At 46.0% G+C, this 25648-nt stretch overlaps 1 protein-coding gene and 2 long non-coding RNA genes across 4 annotated transcripts in view; all 3 read right to left on the reverse strand.

The window, feature by feature from the left end:
* Positions 1-25648, reverse strand: part of STIMATE (STIM activating enhancer) — a 63758-nt gene that overhangs the window by 30932 nt on the left and 7178 nt on the right. The window lies entirely within an intron of this gene.
* LOC144339239 (uncharacterized) lies at positions 2353-16063 on the reverse strand. Its single transcript, XR_013414062.1, has 2 exons — positions 13022-16063; positions 2353-2407 (listed from the first exon to the last, which is right to left on the reverse strand). It is a non-coding gene; the product is annotated as an uncharacterized LOC144339239 (long non-coding RNA).
* On the reverse strand, positions 18053-22693 carry LOC144339237 (uncharacterized). Its single transcript, XR_013414060.1, has 2 exons — positions 20073-22693; positions 18053-19758 (listed from the first exon to the last, which is right to left on the reverse strand). It is a non-coding gene; the product is annotated as an uncharacterized LOC144339237 (long non-coding RNA).

The following is a 25648-nucleotide window of genomic DNA, read 5'->3' on the forward strand; positions in this document are numbered from 1 at the left end:
AGAGCCAGAAGGGTCCTTGAGTGTCCAACCCCCTCCACTGTAGGGTGTGGAAAACGGTAGGGGAAGAATTGACTTGTCCAGAATCACCCCAGCAGTTAGCAGAGGAGCCACAAAGAAAGCCAAGTCGCCCGGGCCAAGCCTTTCTCTAACCAGCACTGGTCAGGCCAGTGACCTTGAGCCATGCCTGGCTGGTCCTATGGAGCCCAAGCCCCCTCTCCACAATTCTTGACAGGTCTCCAATGCTCCAAAGGGCAGAAACTGTCCTGAGGGGTAAGCAAATCTATCTGCTGGAGGAAACCAGCAGTCAAGGAAAAGCCCAGAAGTGTTTCAGCACCTTCCCTAAGTGATAAACAAACATCCCAACAACCAAGCCCCATCTCAAACTTCCTCAATGCCCCATAGTAGGGCTAAAAACCCAGAGACGCCCAGGGAAAAAGTCCCCAGAAGTCACTGAGGTAGACTGCTGGCTGCTTCCCCACATCCATCCTCTCACTCTTCCTTGCTAAGACAAGCCCCTTGGTCAGGCAGTTTAAAGACTACATTTCTCAGCCTCCCCTGCTGCTGGTGTGGCCACGTGACTCAGTTCCACCCTAGGAGAACTCTAAATCCAGGTTGGGCCACTTTTTAAGGAGAAATGGAGGTCCAGGTGATTCTTATGGCAGGGAACTAAAGGCAGTCAAGTCGGGAATAGCTTGAAATCTAGTTCCAGCTTTATCCACAATTTGATGACGTTAACCCAGTCACTTAACTTTTCAGAGTCTGTTTCTTCAGTTGTCCACTTCATGGGTTCACTGTGGGGTGAAGAGCAGCTGCCGTTGTGGCTGTCATGCTGTCACCATCTATTGAGTCCTCACGTCAGGAACTTTATTATTATTTTATTTTTTGAGACAGAGTTTCACTCTCGTCGCTCAGGCTGGAGTGCAGTGGCAAGATCTCGGCTCACTGAAACCTCTGCCTCCAGGGGTCACGTGATTCTCCTGCGCAGCCTCCCGAGTAGCTGGGACTACAGGCACGCACCACCACACCTGGCTAATTCTGTATTTTTAGTAGACGGGGTTTCACCATTTTGGCCAGGATGGTCTCGAATTCCTGACCTCAAGTGATCCACCTGCCTCAGCCTCCTAAAGTGCTCAGATTATAGGTGTGAGCCAATGCACCTGGCCACACCTCAGGAACGTTGTATCATTGCTTCTAATCTGACAACCCGGCAAAGTATCATTTCTATTTTACAGATAAGGTCATGGGATCTGCCATTGCCAAAATGGCACCAGGAAGAGTTGCATCTAAGTCTACCTGAATCCAAAGCCCACATTTTTCCTGCCATCTTGAGGGGAATTCAAAACTGACTACAATCATCCAGTGAGAAATCATCCAACAGATCCCTCAAGTTGACAGAAAAGGTGCTGGTCTGGTGCTCAAAAAACTCCCAGAATCAAGGCCACCCCTTTGCCTTAGCAAGTCCTCCTGACTCCAGTCCCCTCCCCCAAATCCACCCTTACACTGGACCAGAGTGAACCGACCACGCTGCTCCTGGCCTAAAACCCTCCAGTGCCAGCCCCACATCCCCATCATCGGAGAACATAATACAGGCTTTGTAAGTTGGTAAAAAAGGGCCCCTATGGCCTGGCATCTCCCACCTTAGTGCTGTCACTCATACTGCCCCCTTGGCGTGGGAGGGGCCCTCCATTTCTTCTCTCGGATAGGTCTTAGGCATTCTTCCAGATAGTTCCCATTGCTCTAAGACATCTTGCTTAGCTCCCTGAAATTGAACCAAGCGCCCTCCCTTCTCCTGGGTCCCCCGCAAAGTCTCATGCACATCTTTGGACAACACTTCATATGCAGTACTGCCTGTTTTTCACTAGATAATGAGTTAAGGAGGGCTATAGAGACCTTCTCTTATTCATATTTATACCCTTGGCACCCAGTCCAGTGCCTGGAATAAAGTAGACACTTAACTAGTAAACTGAAAGAACAGAACATACTGGTGCCCCATCACAAGTCAAAGGTGGCAGAGCTTAGTGTTTGCGAGTATCAGCTATGGGTTCAAAACCTGGCTTTAGCGCCGACTGTGGGACCAGGGAGACTTGCTTAATGTCTCTGGGCTTCAACTGGACTCTATAAAATGGAAGAAATTATAGCACACAGCTCACAGGAGTATTAATAAAACAATATACTTAAGAGTATTAGAGCCATGCTTTGTACTTGGCAAGCACCATGCACATGCTAGCAAGCAGCAGCAGCTGGAGGAACTGCTGGAGGAAGAGTAAATCTTTAAGCACAAAGCCCACCTGCAGGAAACAAGAAAGTACACATCTGGTTATAATTTGTGGCTCTAGGGCCTCTCTAAGCATCTTTTCTTTTCTTTTTTCTTTTTTTTTGAGATGGAGTCTCGCTCTGTACAATTCTCCTGCCTCAGCCTCCTGAGTAGCTGGGATTACAGGCACCCGGCATCATGCCCGGTTAATTTTTGTATTTTTGTAGAGATGGGGTTTCACCATGTTGGCCAGGCTGGTCTTTAACTCCTGACCTCGGGTGATCCACCCACCTTGGCCTCCCGAAGTGCTGGGATTACAGGCGTGGGCCACCGCACCTGGCCTCTTTTTTTCTTTTAACTTATAAACCATTGCACTAAGTTTGGAAACCAGGGAAAGAGAAAAGTTATCTAAAATGTCATCTGAAAACAACCACGATCCCTGGTTGTTGTATCCATATCTGGCAGTTGTGGTTCCATATCTGGCCTGCGCTTCCCATGTGGGAAAAGACCCAAGAGATATCAAGCTACCCCAGACTAGTCGGCCTCTGTTAGCCCAAAGGCTGAATGCTGGTGCTGGGAGGTGAGCAGACGAGAGTGGCAACAGGGACAACCTGGGCCCACAGGAGAGAAACACGAGGCCATCAAGACTCTCAAGTTCTAGGCCTGCCACCCTCTGCCCAGGGCGAGGGCACTAGTGACTCCAGGCGCAGTGAATGCACGGTGCCCCGCTGCGCGGGCAGGGTGGCCACACAGAAGGCAGACCAGCGGGTGCTCCTCAGGCTGGGCAGGCGAGTCCTCTCCTCCCACCTCACCAGCAGCAGGGCAGGGGCCTGGGAGGTGCCCAGGAAACACGGCAGGACTGACAGGGAGCAGGACTCAGGACATCTTATGCTCTTAGCTGATGATGGGAGACCACCTCAGCAGAGTGCTGAGGTCAAGGGTCGCTAAGGTGCTCTGAGTAATTGCGTCCCCTCTCACTGGAAGGACTGGGGGAAGGCGGGTCCAGCACCTTCTCAACACTCCCAAAACCACTCCCAAGGCTTCCCACTCAGGACCTGAGTGCCTCAGGTCCTGAATCTTGCCCAATTCCCCAGCAACCTTCACACCTGTCTACCCCACTCCTGCTCCCTTCACCGTTACATTAGGAGGCAATTCAATCAAATACCGCCACCTCCTGTCATATGGGATAGTGAGTCATGATAGTTTCACATGCTCAAAACCAAGACACTTTCACGCTGGAATTTCAGGTACCAAACAAAGGGTGATGGAAAAGCTATCTCTGAAGAGGGACCTTTTTAACAACCCTCAAGAATCACACCACGCGGATGAACATCCACAGGCCTGTCCCGTTGAGAAGGCCACAGGACTCACACCCTGGGCAGAGAGGATGCTGGGGGCTGGGTGCAGTTGGGGAGTGGAACCCAGGCTGGACTGCTCATGACAGTCAACAAGCACCTCATCTGTGTGGGAGCACCTGTGGGGGACTGCAGAACTCTGGCATCTCTCCATCTTTGTGAAAGTCAGCCAGCGCACGACCCTGGATTCCAAACCCACTCCTCCTGCTCCACTTTCTAGCCTCTCCCTGCAGCAGGGACAGCTTCCAATGCCACCTTCTGTCACTCTTTTCCATAAAAGAGGCTCAGAGCAGAAGCCTCAGAGCCTCATTATGTTTTATTAAATAAGATGGGACTATTATTCACTTATTCACTCACTCATTCACTCATTCATCCATCCACCAACCCATCCATCCATCCTCCACACAGCTGTCAGTGGGGTCTTTGTAAAGTATAAATAAAATTATGTTACCCTCTACTCAAAACTTCCATAACACAGATCCGCCAAAAATCCAACTTCACATTTAAGATCTGTGCAACTTACTTCATGTAAATAATACCTCCATAAATTTGAAACACACAAACACAACACCGCCCAACCCCCCCCCCCACTCCTTTCCACGGCAGATAGAAGAAACGGCAGGCTCTTTCTCTGGCCAGTGTCCCACGTGACTTATGCTCCGTATACTCCTCTAACCATACTAACCATATTCCCTCACTCACTCCAGCCACATGGGGCTTCTCTTGATGCAGCACCCACAAGCTCCATTCCACTCCCACCCCTCTGGCTCATGCAGCACCTTCCGTCTGGAACACTCTTCTTCCGGGTCACCAAGTGGCTGGCTTCTTTTCGTTCCTGTCTCAGCTCTCAGGAAGCCTCCTCCTACTGCCTCATCCATGGGTGTGCTTGTCCCACTTTGTCCCATCCTTCAATCTCACTTCCCGGTTTGGTTTTCTTCATAGCATTAATCTCAGAAATTCTTACATTTTCTTACTACTGTCTTCTCCCTACTAAAAAGTAAGCTCTGTAAGACCAGGACCTTCTGCTCTGTTTACCTCTGTATTCCTAGTACCTAGAGGGAGCCTGGCTCCCAACAGGTAGCTAAACACTATTTGCTGAACAAAGGAATTCATTCAGTTTGTCACTTTTAAGCCGTATTTATTGAGTCCTGTCCAGGCATTTACTGTCAATTCAACAAGTTTCATGAATTTTTGTGATGGGTTCTCCCAGAAGCAGAGTTTGCAAGTTATTAGTCCTACAACAGGAAGGACTAAACTGCTTTGGTTATGGATGATGTACGCTGTACGCGAGACTGTCAGAGGCCAACTACTCCAAACCTTTCTTCCTCGTAAATAACGAAGGCAGGATGAACCAGCTCGGAAAGGGCTCCCTCACCATATCTGACCTGATTTTTAATTTTAATTTAATTTAATTTTTTTTTTTGAGACAGAGTCTCGCTCTGTCGTCCAGGCTGGAGTGCAGTGGCACAATCTTGGCTCACTGCAACCTCCGCCTCCCGGGTTCAAGAGATTCTCTTACCTCAGCCTCCTGAGTAGCTGATGTGCACCACCCACCACACACCCAGCTAGTTTTTGTATTTTTAGTAGAGACGGGGTTTCACCATATTGGCCAGGCTGGTCTCGAACTCCTGACCTCCAGTGATCCAACCGCCTTGGCCTCTCAAAGTGCTGGGGTTACAGGTGTGAGCCACTGCGCCTGGCAACCATATCTGACCTTAAAAACAAGAAGCTGATAATCTGGTCTAAATGCTCATGAACATTTTTTGGTAAGGACTCAACTTTTTTCTGAACCAGATGAAGCCCAGGTTCTAAGTTAGCCAGCTTTAATCCTGCTCCATGGAGGTTTGGCCAAAGGCTGAGAAAGAAATAACAAAAATAAAAAGCAACATCCTCCCCCCACCACCCTAAATTGTCTAGCAAATAAATATGCTAAATTCTCCGAACACAGGCCTCCTTGAAACCACTGCTTCCCCCAGGAGCAGGGCTGTGGTGTCATCTGCTAAGATAATGATGGCAGTAGGAGCAAGGGGGTATTATCACTGTATGTGTGTTCCACGGGGGATTCTGTTTGATGGAAAGAAATACAAATGGCTGATAAACACACACGAAGATACGCAGCCTTAATAATAGCAGTTTTGAAAATGCAAGTTAGTAATGATTTTTGCTCAGATTAGCAAAGGTTAAAACATTCGGTGAGGATATTAGGAAACAGGTACTCTAAAAACACTGGTAGAAAAGCGAGTTGTACAACTGCTTGCTAAGCGTCGGGAAGTGGATTTGCAATCCTAGGCTCCAGAACCACCCAGGTTAAAGAGGTCATTAAACTGGTGCCAAGGGTAGCCTCAGTGAATTCAGCCTTCTGGAAACCGGAGACACTAGAGGCAGAGGGGTGAGAGCTGCTGCTCCAAGAGCCCTTGGGGGTGGAGCAGGAAGTGGAGGGATGAGGCTTCCAGGATGCAGAATTTGACCTACGAGCAAGAGGCGCTGGGGACCTGTAAGTACTTGCTAATGAGGGCTTGAGTGTTAGTGTGCGTTCTTCCTGAATACTGATGGAAGCCCCAAGAATAATGGGGCTGTCCTAGAAGGACCCTACCCTGTGAGCCAGTGTCCTGGGCAGCTGAGGAACTCAGAGAAATGCTGCATCTGCTCCTGCTGTGCATCACTACTACACTGCTAACCCCAATTCCCTGGACAAATACATTCAGGACTTTCATTTAATCTCATAGCGGACAAAGATGTGTGTGTGTTTTCCACCAGTCCACAAAACACATGAAACACTGTGTCAGGTATTTTGGCAATATCTACTACAATTTTAAATGTTTATGAACCGTGACTCAGAAACTCCACTTCTAGGCTTTTCCTCTATAGTTACACCTCCACAAATGTCCACAAGTCTGTGTAGAAGAGCACTCACTGCAGCACTGTCTTTAAGAGTGGAAGATTTAGAAACCAGCTAAATGTCCATCAACAGGGAAAGGGTTGATTATATGTGATTATGCAATGGAAGTCAACTGTGAAGTATACTTAACGTGAGTTTTATAGCACATAAATTATACCTCAATAAAACTATTTAAAAAGTGAGGTAGATCTATCTGCATTGAAATGGAAAAAACCCTCATGCTAAATGAGGGGAAAAAGCAAATCATTAAAACAGACAATGTATACTGTGAACCTATTTTTATACATCAACAAAAGATACACACACACACACAGAAATTCAAAGGCATATACAATAAGCTATTAACCATGGTTAGCTCTCTAGAGGATGGAATTACAGTGAACTTTCACTTTTTATGCTATGTCTTTTCATAATGTTTTAGTTGCTTACAGTGAGCATGTATTACTTTTTCTTTGTGAGGTTTTAAATTTATTATTATTAGACTTTAAGTTCTAGGGTACATGTGCACAACGTGCAGGTTTGTTACATATGTATACATGTGCCATGTTGGTGTGCTGCACCCATCAACTTGTCATTTACATTAGTTATAACTCCCAATGCCATTCCTCCCCCCTCCCCATAATAGGTCCCGGCGTGTGACGTTCCCCTTCCCATGCCAAGTGATCTCACTGTTCAATTCCCACCTATGAGTGAGAACATGAGGTGTTTGGTTTTCTGTTCTTGAGAAAGTCTGCTGAGAATGATGGTTTCCAGTTGCACTCATGTCCCTACAAAGGACATGAACTCATCCTTTTTTATGGCTGCATAGTATTCCATGGTGTATATGTGCCACATTTTCTTAATCCAGTCTGTCACTGATGGACATTTGGGTTGATTCCAAGTCTTTGCTATTGTGAATAGTGCCGCAATAAACATACGTGTGCATGTGTCTTTATAGCAGCATGATTTATAATCCTTTGGGTATATACCCAGTAATGCGATGGCTGGGTCATATGGTATTTCTAGTTCTAGATCCTTGAGGAATCGCCATACTGTTTTCCATAATGGTTGAACTAGTTTACAATCCCACCAACAGTGTAAAAGTGTTCCTATTTCTCCACATCCTCTCCAGCACCTGTTGTTTCCTGACTTTTTTTTTTTTTTTTTTTGAGACAGAGTCTCGCTTAGTCGCCCAGGCTGGAGTGCAGTGGCACGATCTCGGCTCACTGCAAGCTCCGCCTCCCGGGTTCACGCCATTCTCCTGCCTCAGCCTCCCGAGTAGCTGGGACTACAGGCGCCCGCCGCCTCGCCCGGCTAATTTTTTGCATTTTTAGTAGAGACGGGGTTTCACAGTGTTAGCCAGGATGGTCTCGATCTCCTGACCTTGTGATCCGCCCGCCTCGGCCTCCCAAAGATTTCCTGACTTTTTAATGATCGCCATTCTAACTGGTGTGAGAAGGTATCTCATTGTGGTTTTCATTTGCATTTCTCTGATGGCCAGTGATGATGAGCATTTTTTCATGTGCCTGTTGGCTGTATGAATGTCTTCTTTTGAGAAATGTCTGTTCATATCCTTTGCCCACTTTTTGATGGGGTTGTTTGTTTTTATCTTGTAAATTTGTTTGAGTTCTTTGTAGGTTCTGGATATTAGCCCTTTGTCAGATGAGTAGATTGCAAAAATTTTCTCCCATTCTGTAGGTTGCCTGTTCACTCTGATGGTAGTTTCTTTTGCTGTGCAGAAGCTCTTTAGTTTAATTAGATCCCATCTGTCAATTTTGGCTTTTGCTGCCGTTGCTTTTGGTGTTTTAGACGTGAAGTCCTTACCCATGCCTATGTCCTGAATGGTATTACCTAGGTTTTCTTCTAGGGTTTTTATGGTATTAGGTCTAACTTTTAAGTCTCTAATCCATCTTGAACTAATTTTCGTATAAGGAGTAAGGAAAGGATTCAGTTTCAGCTTTCTGCTTATGGCTAGCCAATTTTCCCAGCACCATTTATTAAATAGGGAATCCTTTCCCCATTTCTTGTTTTTCTCAGGTTTGTCAAAGATCAGATGGCTGTAGATGTCTGGTATTATTTCTGAGGGCTCTGTTGTGTTCCATTGGTCTACATCTCTGTTTTGGTACCAGTACCATGCTGTTTTGGTTACTGTAGCCTTGTAGTATAGTTTGAAGTCAGGTAGCATGATGCCTCCAGCTTTGTTCTTTTGACTTAGGATTGTCTTGGCAATGCGAGCTCTTTTTTGGTTCCATATGAACTTTAAAGCAGTTTTTTCCAATTCTGTGAAGAAAGTCATTGGTAGCTTGATGGGGATGGCATTGAATCTATAAATTACCTTGGGCAGTATGGTCATTTTCATGATATTGATTCTTCCTATCCATGAGCATGGTATGTTCTTCCATTTGTTTGTGTCCTCTTTTATTTCTTTGAGCAGTGGTTTGTAGTTCTCCTTGAAGAGGTCCTTTACATCCCTTGTAAGTTGGATTCCTAGGTATTTTATTCTCTTTGAAGCAATTGTGAATGGAAGTTCATTCATGATTTGGCTCTCTGTTTGTCTGTTACTGGTATATAAGAATGCTTGTGATTTTTGCACATTAATTTTGTATCCTGATACTTTGCTGAAGTTGTTTATCAGCCTAAGGAGATTTTGGGCTGAGATGATGGGGTTTTCTAAATATACAATCATGTCATCTGCAAACATGGACAATTTGACTTCTTCTTTTCCTAACTGAATACCCCTTATTTCTTTCTCTTGCCTGATTGCTCTAGCCAGAACTTCCAACAATATGTTGAATAGGAGTGGTGAGAGAGGGCATCCCTGTCTTGTGCCAGTTTTCAAAGGGAATGCTTCCAGTTTTTGCCCATTCAGTATGATATTGGCTGTGGGCTTGTCATAAATAGCTCTTATTATTTTGAGATACATTCCATCAATATCGAATTTATTGAGAGTTGTTAGCGTGAAGGGCTGTTGAATTTTGTCAAAGGCCTTTTCTGCATCTATTGAGATAATCATGTGGTTTTTGTCTTTGGTTCTGCTTATATGCTGGATTACGTTTATTGATTTGTGTATGTTGAACCAGCCTGAGCATGTATTACTTTTGTAGTAACAACAAAAAATAGGCTGGCTGTGGTAGCTTACACCTGCAATCTCAGCACTTTGGAAGGCTGAGCCGGGCGGATCACTTGAGGTCAGGAGTTTTAGACCAGTCTGGTCAACATGGGGAAACCCCGTCTCTACTAAAAACACAAAAATGAGCTGGGCGTGGTGGCACACACCTATAATCCCAGCTACTCGGGAGGCCGAGACACAAGAATTGCTTGAACTTGGGAGGTGGAGGTTGCAGTGAGCCAAGATTGTGTCACTGCATTCCAGCCTGGGTGACAGAGGGACATTCTGTCTCAAAAAATAATAAAAAATAAATAAAATAAAATAAAGGTCTCTGCTGCTACAAACAATAATTTAAAAATGACTAAATTACAATTTTGCACATTAGGTAATTAAAAACCTTCCTCAAACCCAACTCATTTAGAAAAATCTCCTTCTAAAAGCTTCCAGCAGGCAGAACTCACGAGAGACGGAAAATGAGCCACTTCAGTCCGCACTGAATCCACATCAAGGAGGTCTAGGATCACTGCTGCACTGTTATCTCTGGTAGATGGGAGGTCCCTGTGCTCCTGTCTGCTAACAGGCATAAGCTGGAATAAAATGTTCATTGTGTATGTTTCTATTTTTTTGTATTTCCCAGTTTCACTACCTCTTCAAAATTAACAACTAGTTCTAATTTGTGTTGGATAAGAGGACCTTGACTATAAAAAGTTTTCTTTACCCAAAGAGCTGACCTTCACTGCAACCTTGTGGTTAGTCAAATTCTCAGAAGAAGGCATGGCTGTGGAGTCCGCATTTCTCAGAGGTAACACATGCAGGCCCTGGCCAGCCCCACCACAGAAGCTCATCCTCAGCTTAAGCAGCACAGACACTTATCTCTCTGCCTCCTACAGTCAGAGGAGATACCTGCTGGCCCCATCACACAGTGGCCCTGTCACACAGCAAATCACAGGTAAGATTTCTGTCCCTGTAACCCAAGGCTCCCACACCATTCTAGCTGCTCAGAGAACAGAATGAGTAACAGATATGGAGAGGGGGTACTTGTGATGTTGTTTTCACTCTTTGAATCTGGAAGGAAAGGGTGGGAGTCTTGGGGTCCACCTGCCAAGAGTTAAGTCCAGAAGCCAAAGGACATCAAAGTTGCCAACTCACTTAACTGGGTCACTCAACTCACCAGGAGAAACCCCCAATGCAGTGTGTTTCATTCATAAAGATGACTCCACCTGCCCTCTTGCCATCTGTAGGTCAGATACTTCAAATGCCATTCCCTGGCAGGGGTGGAGGGGCCACTCAGCCAGCCCCCTCCCTCATCCAGAAGCCCTTGTGAGCACTGAGAGGTACCCATGAGCAGCCAGTTCACCTGGAGAAGTAGTGTGAGGGTGGCTGGCAAGGACAGGCTCACCTGATATGATCCCCAACAGCACACTGCTTTAGCATCAAAGACAGCCTCCTCTACTCACTAAAGTCAGTATGCAAGGTTTTTAACTGAGTTCCCATGAGGAGATCTGAGAAAGTCTCATCACATAAGGTATTATCAACATCAGCAATACTGATGGCCCCGGGCACTTAAGCTAAATCCTCATTCCTCACTCAACCCTAGGAGGTGAATAGAATCATCCTAGTTTTCAGATGACAAAACTGATGCTCAGAGCAGTTAAGGAACTTGCTGAAGTCCAACAAGCAGCAAGCACTAGGGTCAGGACCAGAACCCAGGCCACCGCTGACCCTCACCCACCACTGAACAGTGAGGCACCAGCATCAGGACTGATGGAGCCTGGTCCCTTGATACAAAACGCAAAGCTTGTCAAACTTGGGCCTTCATGTGCAACCCAGACAGCGTTATCGAAAAACAAGAATGGCTTCTAACAGAGAATTAGCTTAGAACACTTAAAGCTACAGTTGGCCCTTAAAGAACATCAGTTCGAACCGCATGGGTCCACTTATATGTGGATTTTCTCCCATCTCTGCCACCCAACACGGCAAGAACAACCCTGCATCCTCCCCTCCTCAGCTTTCAATTTGAAGAGCAGGAGGATGAAAACCATCACGAACACAAGTTTTCATGATAATCCACTTCCATTTAATGGAAGCAAATATATTTTCTCTTCCTTATGACTTTTCTTAGTAACATTTTCTTTTCTCTAGCTTACTTTATTGTAAGAATACCGTATATAATACATATAACATAGAAATATGTGTTAATTGGCTGTTTATGTTTTTGGGTCAGGCTTCTGGTCAACACTAGGCTATTAGCAGTTAAGTTTTTGGGGAGTCAGAAGTTACATGCGGATTTTCGACTGTGTGGGATGTTCACTGCCCTAACCCCCACACTGTTCAAGGATCAACTGTGGGTGGAAAAACAATTCAAGAATGTTATTCTACACTGAGGGTGGCTAGTGTCTACATTTGTAATATATACACAGTCCAAAATTTCAAGGCTTGTGATAAAAAGTCAACAAGTCTTGATGCAAGTTAAAATTGAGAATGGTCATTGAAGTTCACTGGCCCAGGCCACATTGGCTGAGTCCATAACAGGTCTCCTCTGACCCACCCTGCCTGTGGCTGCTTGTGCCATCACCCTTTAACACAGATCATGCTTTTGGGCAACCCAGTGCCTGCCTCTGCCAGACCGGCCTGAAGCTGGGAGAGGGAAGGAAGAAAGCCCATGTTTCCCAAGAGTGTGCAACATCCCTCCACCTTCACACGCCGCAGCCGCCTGCCACTGGCTGCTGCTCCAGGCTCTGTGCTCTTGGGTTGTCACAGCCAAGTGGTACAATGTTAAGAAGGTCAGTTCGCAGGTGGCAAGAGTTCCCTTTCTCACGCCATGGGCTAGAACAAACTCCCTGGACAAACCAATGAGCATACATAAATGTGTGCCATGGCAGGGGGCACAGAAACAGCAGCAAGAGTAGGTATTGGAGGGGAAAGGGCAGAGGCCTAGGACAGAGGAATTCTGGGTTCTAGCCCCCGCTCAGCCTCTGACCTGCTGGAAAGTCTCAGGCGAGCCATTCAATCCCTCCAGTTCCACCTGTACATGAAGTCTTGGATGAAGCTATCTGTATTTTCCCAATTCTAATGACTGATGACATGGTGTGAACTGTCCTACCTCTCCAGGGCTGTGGGATGTGGCGGCCAGTCAGCAAAGGTGGGCCTCAGTGAGCTAACACTCACTCAGCACCCACCCTGCACCCGGCAGTGTCAAGCGCTGTATCTCACTTAATTCTCACAACCCATTAAGACAGGTGGCTCATGCCTGTAATCCCAGCACTTTGGGAGGCTGAGGCGGGTGGATCATGAGGTCAGGAGATCGAGACCATCCTGGCTAACACGGTGAAATCACGTCTCTACTAAAAATACAAAAAATTAGCCAGCGTGGTGGCGGGCACCTGTAGTCTCTCGGGAGGCTGAGGCAGGAGAATGGTGTGAACCTGGGAGGCAGAGCTTGCAGTGAGCCGAGATCGCACCACTGCACTCCAGCCTGGACAACAGAGCGAGACTCCATCTCAAAAAAATGAATAAATAAAAAACAAAAAAACAAAAAACAGGTAATCACCTCGCCTATCTTGAGAACAAGAAACAATCTCAGACAGATAAAGTTAGACAGCACTGGAAAAACTACCATAATGTGGTCTGGTGGTCATGAGAGGCAAGGGCCCAAATTTAGGCAGTTTGATGCGAGATGCCATGCATGTGACCAACAGGCTGTACCATCTCTGCTCCCTGGCCTACGAACCCTATGGTTCAGGCTGTACCACCTCTGCTCCCTGCTCTAGGAACCCTGTGGTCCAGGCTATACCACCTCACTCCCTGGTCTAGGAACCCTGTGGTCCTGGCTGTACCACCTCTGCTCCCTGGTCTAGGAACTCTATGGTCCTGGATGTATTACTTCTGTTTCCTTGTGTAGAAATCCTACATTCCTGGCTATACTATCTCTGTTCCCTGGTCCCTTTGGATGACAAAGACTTGTCTCCCTGATTGTCTCGTGAGCCTACCTAAATGCATTTTTGTTCTGATAGCATTGAACAGAAACATCTCCACTGGTTTTCTAAGGGCACACACTTACAACCAAGAGAAGCCGGCTGGTCATGAAGCTACATAAAGAAGTCAAGGACAAGTCCAAGTTCAGAGGACCAGCTCCCCAGGGTTCCAGAAGCCATACATATCTAACCTTCTCAACAGATAAGAGCCGATCGGACACTGCCTTCAGGAGTGGGTGGGACTACCACTAGCATGGCAGACGAGCAGTCGACCCCAAGGCTCCCACAGCAGTGCAAGTGCAGGGAGGCTGCGATAGCATCCATTGGCTTGGTGAGGGTGCTACACCTTTACTCAAGCAAAAAAACTCTTCTTCTGGGAACGCTGGGTTTTACCTTAGAATTTTATTGATGGAAGCGAATTAATAAGCATGCTTGGCAGAACAATTAAAGGAAGATCAGCTCTTCTCATGACACCAGAATTATTAAATTACACATAAGACCTTTGCCCTAGCTCCTCAGCCCAGTGAAGTTGGCACCCAGAGTCTTCTCTTTTCAAACCATACAAGTTGTGTAACTAGGCAGAATCTGAGAAGAGAAACAACAGAGCTCATGTCCTCAGTCCTCAGGACTAGGAGTCAGGTGGCCAGAGACAGGGCAGCAGACAGCAGCCAAGGTAGCCTTCATTTTACAACAATGACTCGACCGTCAGGAGGCTTGGGACCTTAAGAAATCGTCACCTGCTTTGAGCTAAAATATCTGTAGCCCTCCCTGGCCAGCAGTGGGAATCTCTTCCAGAGTGGTCTGATGGATACTTCAGGAGCCTTGAGGTTCTTCTCACAGCTACTGATGCCTCTCCTCCACTTAGGAAGAACAGGAGGACCAGGACGGAAGAACAAGTGATACACGAGAAGCATGTACACCAGTACAGGAGGATATACAATGTAAATAGACCAAGACTCTGAGAACTGGGAACACAGGCTGCGTGAAGAAAGGGAGAGTCTCAGCCAGATTAGGATTCCTCAACTCCCAGTGCTCACTGTGTTCATCTCGCTACTTGGATCTCTCAAATTTTCCTTCCACAGAGGAGCTGGAAAAACCACCATCACATAGCATGGAAGTCATAAAAGGCACCATGAAATTAAGTTTTTCTGCCCCTCTTGTCCTCTCATGCAGAGTGCATGGTAAGCACCCCAAGGCCTGAGGCTCGCAGAGAGCTTGCTTAAAGAACACATGGCAAAGGAGCTCTGCCTCCTAGCCAGCCTCCTTCCCTGAGGGCTCTGAACCCTAGCTACATGAAGTGAGGGGAAGCCACCTGAGCCTCTGGAATTCTGGAGAGGGGCTTGCTGGGTGATGTTTCTGGGGTCGTATCACTTCGGTGTCTTCTTGATTCCTGCCTTCCTAAAATTCTAGAAAGAACATAAATCAACCCCAGAGAATCAGCATGCTCTGGCCCTGCTATTTCTCATTTGAAACAGGCCTGCCTATGCCAGCTCCCACTCAGAAAGGCCAAGCACAATCCATGAGATCCTAGAATAAAAGGAGGCTTAGGGCCCAGGTGGGGCCCTCCAACCTGTCCTCAGACTCTCCAACCAGGCAACGATGTGCGTCAACCAGGCGAGAGTCCCAATCAGCGTGCATCCTTCTGACGTGCTCTTCACCAAGCCACCTGCAGGAGACTTATCTTCACACACCTGATGCTATGCAAGAGGGGCCAGATGTGGGTGGGCAAGCACAGAACCAGAGAAAGCAGAGTTAAAACATTGTCAAGAGTGGACCAAACAACAAATATGTACAATTATTACGTATCGTTATAAGTAAAAAGAAAAAAAAGACCAAACCATTTGTTATAAGAACCAGGAGAGTGGTGACTGTGTCTCAGCACATTCCAGGGACAGAGGAAGAGCAGGTGGCCGGGGAAAAACCCAGTGGGAGTGCTCAGGGCAGAGAACGAAGACTCAGCCAAGCTCCATTTGCACTTCCTTTCCCGTAGCATTGGACACAGAGCTCCTGGGGCTGCTGGTACCTTTGAAAGGGCTCGGAGGAAAAGGAAGATACATCAACTGCCTCCTTACGAAGAAGGTACTGAAACGAAGTCACACAACTGAGAAGACCGAAAATGTGTAGAAAGTCACCATGCATGGAATGAGCTGGTTATTTCAATATTAGCTTCTGTTTGACTCCCACATGCAACTCAAAGGCTCATTATATAACAAAAATACTCTGAAATTCATCTTTGTTCACCAATCCATTGTGGACTACAGAAACTCAGATTTCCTACCAGTTAAAATATAAGCAGTGAAGCCGGGTGTGGTGGCTCACGCCTGTAACCCCAGCACTTTGAGAGGCCACGGCAGGTGGATCACTTGAGGTCAGGAGTTTGAGACCAGCCTGACCAACATGGTGAAATCCTGTCTCTACTAAAAATACAAAATTAGCCAGATGTGGTGGCACATGCCTGTAATCCCAGCTACTCGGGAGGCTGAGGCAGGAGAATCGCTTGAACCCGGGAGGCGGAGATTGCAGTGAGCCAAAGGTTGCAGTGAGCCGAGAGCGCCATTGTACTCCAGCCTGGGCAAGAAGAGTGAAACTCTGTCTCAACTGGGAAAAAAAAAAAAAAAAAAGTAAACAGTGAGAATCAGGTAGGCTTGCTAAGGGTAACGCACATATGCAATTAAAAATAATAGGAAATGTGAAAAAAAAAAAAAAGAATATGACAAACCAACTCTCTGAAATCCTTAACACTGAAAAAGTAGCTAACTCCTACTCTGGATGAGAGGTTTGCTGGTATCTCTGAGCCTGTTTAAACTGCCTTCAATAACTGAGGAGGAACAGCAATGCTACCACCCACTCTGGGATTCTGACAGCCCTGCTCACCAAGATGAAATCCAATTGATAAGCCCAATAGGTAAATATACCTGAATCAGCCTTTGCCCACTTAGCATACAAGCCTAGAATAGTTAGTTACTTGTTCAACTGGTCTGCCTTCCTAAGCAGGATGTGGACTCTTAGAGAACAGGAATCAAGTCTCCTAACTTCTCTCACAGCTTTGCTATGTTAGTTTGGCACCACTGTGTCACACATTACTATAAAACTTAATGGCCTAAAGAAGTAAACATTTACTATTGGCTGCATAGTTCTGGATCATGTTCTCTTGTAAGGCTGCAGCCAATCTGTCAGCCAGGGCTGCATCACCGGAAGCCTTGACTGGGACTGGAGGATGCACTTCTCAGAAGGCTCGCATGGGGCTGGGGGCTAGGGGTCCTTAGCTCCTCACCACGTGGGTCTCTTCGCAGGACTGCCTGAATGTCCTTGAGACATGGTCACTGGCTTTCCCCAGAGCAAGGGACCCCACAGGGAGCAAGCAAGTAAGCACCTTCAAGACAGAAGCTGCAGTCTTCGTAGTCACCTGATCTCGGAAGCCATGTGGCTTCACTTCTAGCACATTCTACTGGTCTCATAAACTAACCTTGACACAGTGTGGAAAGGGACTATACAAGGGTGTGAATATCGTGAGTGGGGATGGCTGGGGTTCATCATGGAGGTGACCTGCCACATTTGTCATTCTAAGTTCTCAGGATGTTTTTACTGGATGTGGCATGGATGCATCTTTCAAGGGGGAACTTGAAGCTGCTGCTTTGCTTTCAAATTCAGTCTTGGCTGACACGCTCATGCTCTCTGCTGACCTACTTGGCTAACAGCTCTTCAAGGTAGGAAAAAAGAACAAGGCACTAGAAGTGGTCACCACAGTGTTTCTGTCCACCCCTAAAGGAGATTTCCTTTCCCCGATTCTACTTCAACAACCAAAAAAGATACCTGAAGCTAAATTCGGTTTCTCATTCCCCCAAACACGGGGTATCCTATCAGTGCAATGAAGAGTCTGCTAACAAGGGCAGTTTGGACAAAAATGACGCCACAGAGGGGTATGAAGAAGGGCTTAGGACCTGGCACTTAGAGTCGGCCACAGCAGTGCAGGGGAGGATGGAGAAAGGCATCATAAATAGGAGACGCCGAGAGCATTTGATTTCCCAGCACCACTTCTAGGAGCCTAAAACCACATCTCTGCACTGTTTCTCCTTATTGCGGTGGCAAGTAGTTTTTAACTAAAGAAAGCAACTCAGTTTCTTCCAAACATCTGTAACTTGTTACTATCACAATTAACTCTTGAGATGGTAACTAAAGATGTCAAAACTTTCAAAGGGGCCAAGGAGCTGAGCTGGAATGGTCATTACCAGGTTTGGAGTCACCTACTTTGGCTGAGGAAGGATCAAAGTGCTTTCATCCAGTTTTTAAATCTGCCTTCATTCATAAAAGGTATTTCTCACCCGGCTATAGAATCCTAGATTGACAGGCTTTTCCTTTCAGCACTTTAAAGATGTTGTTCCATTGTCTTCAGGCTTGAATAGCTTGACAAAAAGTCCAAATTAGTTCTTATGTTTATTTCTCTGTATATAATGTCTTCTTTTCCTCTGATTGCTTTTACAGTTTTCTTTTTTATCATCTGTTTTTCAACAGTTTGATTATGATATGGCTTAGTGTGATTTTCTTTGCATTTATCTTGCCTGGGGTTCATCAACCTTCTTAGATCTATGAGTTTATAATTTTCATCAACTTTGGAAAATGTTCAGTCATTATTTCTTCTAATATTTTTCTGCCTTTTCCTCCTCTGTCTCTTTAGGAAATCCAATCACATGTTAGATGTTTGATATTTTCCCATGGGTCACTAAGGCTCTGTTCCTTTTTTTTTAGACTTTCTTCTCTCTGTGCTTTAATTTATAAAGCTCTGTTGCTATGTTTTCACGTATGCTATTCTTTCATAGTCTAATTTTCTGTTTATAAGTCCATGAATTTTTCAGAAATTGTATTTTCAGTTCTAGAAGTTCCATTTGCTTTGCTTTTCTATTTTCCATTGTGCTTATTATGACCCAATTTTTCTTTAAAACTTTAGCATATTTATAACTGTTTTTCAGTCCTTTCTTGGTGATTCTAAAATCTCTGTAATTTCTCGGTCTATTTGTATTAACTGATTTTTCTCCTGATTATTGGTCATATCCTCCTTCTTTAACCTGTCTAGAAATTGTTGCTTGGGGCTATCCATCATGATTGTTAGTTATACTGTTAAGTGTTTACATTTTGTCTGCCTTTAGTGAGCACTGAAGTTTAGTTTGGGCAAGCAGTGAACTCTGCAGAGCAGCTTGGTCATTTCAAAGCTTTTTTTCCCTTTATCTTCTACAACAATTCTGAGGTAAAATTTTACATAACAAAAATGCACTTATATTATGCATACAGTTCAGTGAGTTTTGAGAAATGTGTACACTGATGTCACCCTACTACAATCAAGATACAGTATTTTCCATTACCCGAAAAGTTCTTGTTTTCTTTTTTTGGGACGGAGTCTCACTCTGTCACCCAGGCTGGAGGGCAGTGGTGAAATCTCGGGTCACTGCAAGCTCCGCCTCCCGGGTTCAAGCCATTCTGCTGCCTCAGCCTCGTGAGTAGCTGGAACTATAGGCACCCACCACCATGCTCGGCTAATTTTTATATTTTTAGTAGGGACAGGGTTTCACCATGTTGGCCAGGCTGGTCTCGAACTTCTGACCTCACGTGATCCACCTGCCTAGGCCTCCCAAAGTGCTGGGATTATAGGCGTGACCCACCACGCCCAGCCACCAAAAAGTTATTTTGAGTCCCTTTGCAGTCAGTCCCATTCCTACTACTCTAAGGCAACCACTAATCTGCTTTCTGTCACTACAGATTAGAATTCCCTTTTCTAGAATTTCATATAAATGGAGTCATTCAGTGTGCATTCCTTTTATCTGGCTTCTTTTGCTCAGCATACTCAACCATGAGATTCAATCGTGTGGTTGCATGTATCAATAGTTTGTTCCTTTTAGCTGCGGACATTTATTCCACTATGTGGACATACTACAATTGGTTTATCCATTCATGTGTTGTTGAACATTTGAACTGTTCCTAGTTTGGGGCAATTACAAAGGAAGGTGCTATAAATATTCATGCACACGTCCTTCTATGGCCATGTGTTTTCTCTTGGGTAAATCTTGAGGGGTGAAACTGCTGAGTTGTATGGTACATTTCATTTTCTTTACAAGAAACTTTCAAACAATTTTCCAAAGTCGTTGTACCATTTTGCGTTTTTACCAGAAATGCATAGGAGTTCCAGAGTTCATATACTTTTTTTTTTTTTTTTTTTTTTTTGAGACGGAGTCTCGCTTTGTCGCCCAGGCTGGAGTGCAGTGGCCGGATCTCAGCTCACTGCAAGCTCCGCCTCCCGGGTTTACGCCATTCTCCTGCCTCAGCCTCCCGAGTAGCTGGGACTACAGGCGCCCACCACCTCGCCCGGCTAGTTTTTTGTATTTTTAGTAGAGACGGGGTTTCACCATATTAGCCAGGATGGTCTCGATCTCCTGATCTCGTGATCCGCCCGTCTCGGCCTCCCAAAGTGCTGGGATTACAGGCTTGAGCCACCGCGCCCGGCCTCATATACTTTTCTAATCTTGGTATTGTTCATCAATTTTAATTTTAGTCATTCTTGTCTTGTGGGTATATATTGGTGTCTCATTGCTATTTTAATTTGCATTTTTCTGATGAGTAATGATATTGAACATCTTTTCATGTGCTTATTGGCCATTTGTATATCTTTTCTGGAGAAATGTCTTCAGATCCTTTGCCAATTCTTAAATTGCACTTTTTTTCCTGAGTTCTAAGAATTCTTACATATTCTGGTTATAAGCACCTGGTCAGATAGTCATATTTGCAAGTATTTTCTCCCAGTCTGTGACCTACTTCTAGTCAATTTTTGTATATGGCTTCAAGGCTTGTTTTTCAACTTTGTACTCTTTTCTCTAGAGCTAGATGAAAGCTAATATTAAGGCATGGTGACTCTTTTGAGGGGTCTATGGATGTCCCAGGTGTTCAACAACGTCTCTCTGCTCTATCTGGAAAGAGCTCAAATGTCTCTCCGTTCTGGAAGTAGTTCCACTTACAGTTCTCCAGCAGTGGTTCTTCAAATCGCTTCTTGAGTTTTGCCCTACACAACAGATCTGTTCATAAAAAGTCTCGAGGAGACCCCCAAGCTAAGGTGAAGAGTTTTCCTTCTGCATAGCTTTTTCTTTGTACTGTCCCCTGCAAATTCCAACTGCATTGGCCTCAGATGTGTCTTCTCAATGCAGCTAGACTGCTGGGCTTCGCATGGGTTCCTCCTCGCTGCTTTGAGATCTGGAAACTGCCTCCAGCAGAATGTTGGCAGGAAGACCATAGGGCTCACCTCATTATTTCTTTTCCCTTAGGCTCACTGTCTTGATGCCTGCTGTCCGATATTTGCAAAGTTGTTTCATATATTTTGGCCTGTTTTCTGTTTGCTTACAGAAGACGGGCAAGTTCTGCATCTGTTACTCCTTCATGGGCAAAAGTCTCCTCATCCTTCAGCACAGGCTCAAATGTTAAATTTATCCACATAGGAAAGATTCCTCTGGCTTCCAGGACAAGGCCCATGGACTCCAATCTCAAAATGAAAAGCCTCTGGCTTCTTCCGAGTCTGTCTATCATGCCTAGAAAAAAGACTTCAGTGAGGCTCTCAGTCAAAAAACCAAGCAGGTCAGGGACAGTGGGGACCAAATGGTGTTTAAGACCTCCACATGCAGAGGACAGGAACGTGAGAGGTCAGAGAAGCAGCACTGTGTGTCAAGCAGCACACGTGTATGCCGCACATGGCAGCAGGCGAGCAGAACCGCGGGGGGTGCAAGGCCCTAGTGCTGCAGTGAGGTCCACTGGGTTTGAATTCCAGTTCTGCCACTCAGAGGCTGTCACAGCCTTAGACAGAGGCCTTAACTTCTCAGTGCCTATTTTCCCAAGTGTAAAATAAGATGACATGAGTACTCATCTCATAGGGATAATATGAAAAGTAAATGAGTTGACATATGTGAAGCACTTACAAGGCTTGACACGTAATGAGTACTCCACAAATGTGACTCAGTATTGTCACCAGAGAGTTACCAGATAAAAAACTGGCCGAGGACCTTCACTCTCTATTTGTGGCTCCCTTCTAACTGGTGGAGGCTTTCCAAGGAAGACTGAAAACAGATCCTGTACTTACATTGTCTCAAAAATATCTCCCTGTAAATCAGTTATTAATTACAAAGGGAAAAACTGTAATTTCACAATGGAGAGAGCTGGACCCTACCCCAGTTATCAATGAAACCTTCACCAACGCTAGAATCAACTGACACCTGACTGAGGGTCGGCACCTCAGGTTACGATGCACTAAGTAGGCCACAGCTTCACGTATGCAGGCAGCAGCCTGCCAAAAACATGTAACCTGAACGCAACCATGAGAAAATATCAGACAAACCCAATCTGCGACATTTTACACAATCACTGGCCTGTACTTCTCAAAAGTGTCAAGACTAGGAAGGACAAAGAAAGGCTAAAGAACAATTCCAGACTAAAGGAGACTAAAGTGATGTGGCAACTAGATGCCAAGTGTGCCCCTGGACTAGGAAAAAAAAATCGATGACAGTATTCAGGCAATTGATGAAATGTGAATATGGACTGTGGACTGTTAATAACATATTAATGTTAAATTTCCTGAGTTTTGATCACTATACTGTGGTTACATAAAAGAACACCTGTGTCCTTAGAAAATGCATGCTGAAGTATTTAGTAGTTAGACAAGAAAATAATCTCAGTCTCCTTCTACCTCCCAAGATCTCACTGCTCAGGAGCAAACTTGGACTGGAGGAGCACTTTGCCAGAGCATCATCAGGCAGCACTGTGCGCCAGCACAGCCTGGCTGGCAGATCGAACCCAGGCACAGGCAGAGGCCTACCCTGTACCACACACACTGGATGTCCTACAGACTTCAAAGAAGAGCAATGTGGACTAAGATCATTAGAGAAGGTTTCTTGTAAGATGAATAGGGTGTAGTTAGGTGGGGAGGAAGGAGAAAAGGAATGGTGAATATCAGTAAGGGAAGTAGGCAGGAATGGGTTTGACAGGTATAGGGATAGAAAAGCAGCCCTGCGGCATCTTGCTGGATCCCAGAATCTGGTAACGTGGCTGCTCTCCTTGGTTGGCCCAGGCTGCGAAGTAGACCATGGTACTGCAATGTTTGCAGCACAGGAAAAGCTGGGAAAAGGAGGATGGGGGCAGTAGGCTCAGGAGCCTGGCTGTCCTGCAAGACACAAGGATGCTGCTTTAGACCTAGGCTAAGAGGAACCACACATGGCACAACAGCAGCTACAGCCAGAGGGAACAAGCGCTAAGCAGCTCCCTGGTAAGGCTCAGCAGTTCACACGCCATGGAATATGGGCTAGCAAATGCTTTGAGACAGTGCCTTTCCTACCCGCCACTCGCCTCCATGCCCTTATGCCTCACATCACCCCAGACCAAACTTCATCCGTCACCACGTCCACACTGGCCTGGCCCGAGACCTCCGTGACTGGGATAATGAGCTCTCACTATAAAACGGCTGCATTCAGGATAAGGCCCTGTCTGTAGCAGCAACATTCCAACCCAGCTCTATGGTGACACTATGGCATGTGTGCTGGACATTTCCCTGAAGCTTTTTACCTATTTAGAATATTAGTAAATGATTATTTAAACACACTGGGAAAAGAATCAATATGTAAACTGCTAAATGGATTAACAGGCAATTTAGCATCCCTGTTTGTTCTAACTCCATATTACAGAATCAGTTCTTTTTTTTTTTTTTTTTTAGCATCAGTAATCAATGGGGTTTCTCACAGAAATCTGAGGGTAGAATAAAGCCACGGCTCTTGACAGAAAAAAATCACTTGAATCTCCCTACCCTACACTGTGTCTTTAGGATCGTAACACACGTCCCTCATCTCCGGCCTCTCACGTACTTCTGTACCCTCATTTTCTCCAGGGCTTGGACTGAGGGTCAGGGCAAAATGGAATAGCAGAGTTGTAACATACGATGGGCTGCCTCAGACACCCCCGTGGCCATGCCCTGGTAAGTGGGGGGTAGCCACATCAGTAACACGCTTGCTTAAACGCGCTCCGAGCAAGTCTCCCCAACATACTCCACTGCTCCCCACGCCAAGACTGGAAGAATATCAACTGCGTGCAGAGAGCCCTGCTCGATGGAACCACCCGCAGATATTTTTGCCCAAAACTCCCTACCCAAATAGAAAGCTGCTCTAATGATCCGACAGTGCACACTGCACAGGGCTCTGGGCAAAAGGACGTGGCATGCACCATGTGGCTGTGTTTCAACTACTCCTATAGGATGGTGTCATGCTTATGTCATTTAAATGCATTGTTACTACCTCATGCCTCTACGTCATTTCATACTATTAAATGAAGATGTCTTCTAACAAAATGGAAAAGCCCACGAAGAATACAGATGAGCTGAAGAGGCCTGGAAAAGCCCATGGACTAGACAAAAGCTTGGCAGAGGAGGCATTTTAAGTAAGATGAATGTATGAAAAAGCAGAGTTGGCCCCATCTGTGTCCTGACTTACTCTGCATACAAGAAATAAAGAAAAAGCATGAAAGTTGTTGATGCCCATCAATGGTTGGTGATTGGAAAAACCATGATACACAACATCACATCTTTAAAAGAAGTTTTAAAGCCAACAAAAACACTGGTTCGGTATCCCCAGCCTCTCCCTCCTTCCTCATGCCACCCCACCCCACGTCCGCACCACGAAACCTGCCCTTAGTGTGCTAAGCTCACCAGCCTCTGCCTCTTCCTCCCCAAAATGGCTTGAGTGGAACCTGCTTACGGCACAAAATGCCCCTTAGAATGAAGAGGGCACACTAAACCAGAAGATGCAGCAGGAGGGCATGTGATGATCAGGCGGGGCTGTCGTAAGTCAAGGGAGAAGGCTTCTCATAGGCACTAAGGCGACTTCGGTGCATGACCATCCTGCCGTCGTAGGTACAGAATTTTTAGAATGTACCAACAACTGAACTTCTGTCAGAGACGTTCTGTAGCAAAGGCCAACCCCTCCAAAGCCTGCGACCGTGCTCAGTGGGCGACAGTGGTTCCCAGGGCTTGCCTAACTTGGCACGACACTGCACCCACACCTCGAGAGCTGCATACAATCCAGGCGGGAAGTATCTCTACTTTCTCCACATCTGGGTGGACTGTGGCAGACAACCCATAAAAGCTAGTTAACAATAAGGAACTGCTTTGTTACTATCCAAATGGAAGGTCTGCACAACCACACTGCCTAGCTCTACCACTTACTGGCTGTGTGACTTTGAGTGGGTTACTTAACCTCTCTGCGACCCAATCTCCTCATCTATAAGACGGAGATACTATCAGTCCCTACTTCTCAGGCTGTGTGAGGACTAAATGCCCAACCCTGGGTGAGCATGGCACACCTGCCCACATCACCACCGTCTAGCTCAGAAGGCACTGCCAAGAGGATGGGGGCCAGGCGGTTACTGGGTCCCTATTTTTTCTTCTGTGGCCCCAAAGATAAACAATGTATGTTTCTCAGGGGCTGCCATACGAGATGTAAACTGCTTTAAAAGAAAGGTTCTCAGGGAAATAATACAAATGGAGCATGCGGTACATGCAGACCCTGACTTGACACCCAATAATTTAATTCGTCCTCTTTAAATGCACCCATGAAAGAGGCCTGAAATGGAATAAGGAAGGCTCTCTGGAAAGCCTCCGAGTGCACTGCCTCTCTTTTCTGAGACCCTCTGCCTCTACCCTCTCCAGCTCTGGTCTCTTCTACGTGAACCTTCGCTCTCACCATCCCCTCCGTGTCGAGAGCTCTCAGCCTCATGCTCAGGTGGAGCTTCCTCAGGGACACTTCCTCGAGTCCCCAGGCGGAACCCCTCATTCCCCCTCTCCAGTGTGTTCAAGCTTCTACAATCCTCTTCACGCTGTACTGGAATTGCCTGCCCGCCTGCCTACAGCCTGTTCCAGCTGTGAGCCCCTCAAGGACTGGGGACCAGTCTCAGCTCTTCGTCAAGGAAACATCCAACAGTGGGCTTGGCACCAGAGTACTTTAGAGATCCTAATAGTCCACTGTTCTTACACTTTGGAAACAACACATTGACCTTCTAATCTATTCTTCT

The sequence above is a fragment of the Macaca mulatta genome, chromosome 2 (genome assembly GCF_049350105.2).
Source record: "Macaca mulatta isolate MMU2019108-1 chromosome 2, T2T-MMU8v2.0, whole genome shotgun sequence".
Lineage (NCBI taxonomy): Eukaryota > Metazoa > Chordata > Mammalia > Primates > Cercopithecidae > Macaca > Macaca mulatta.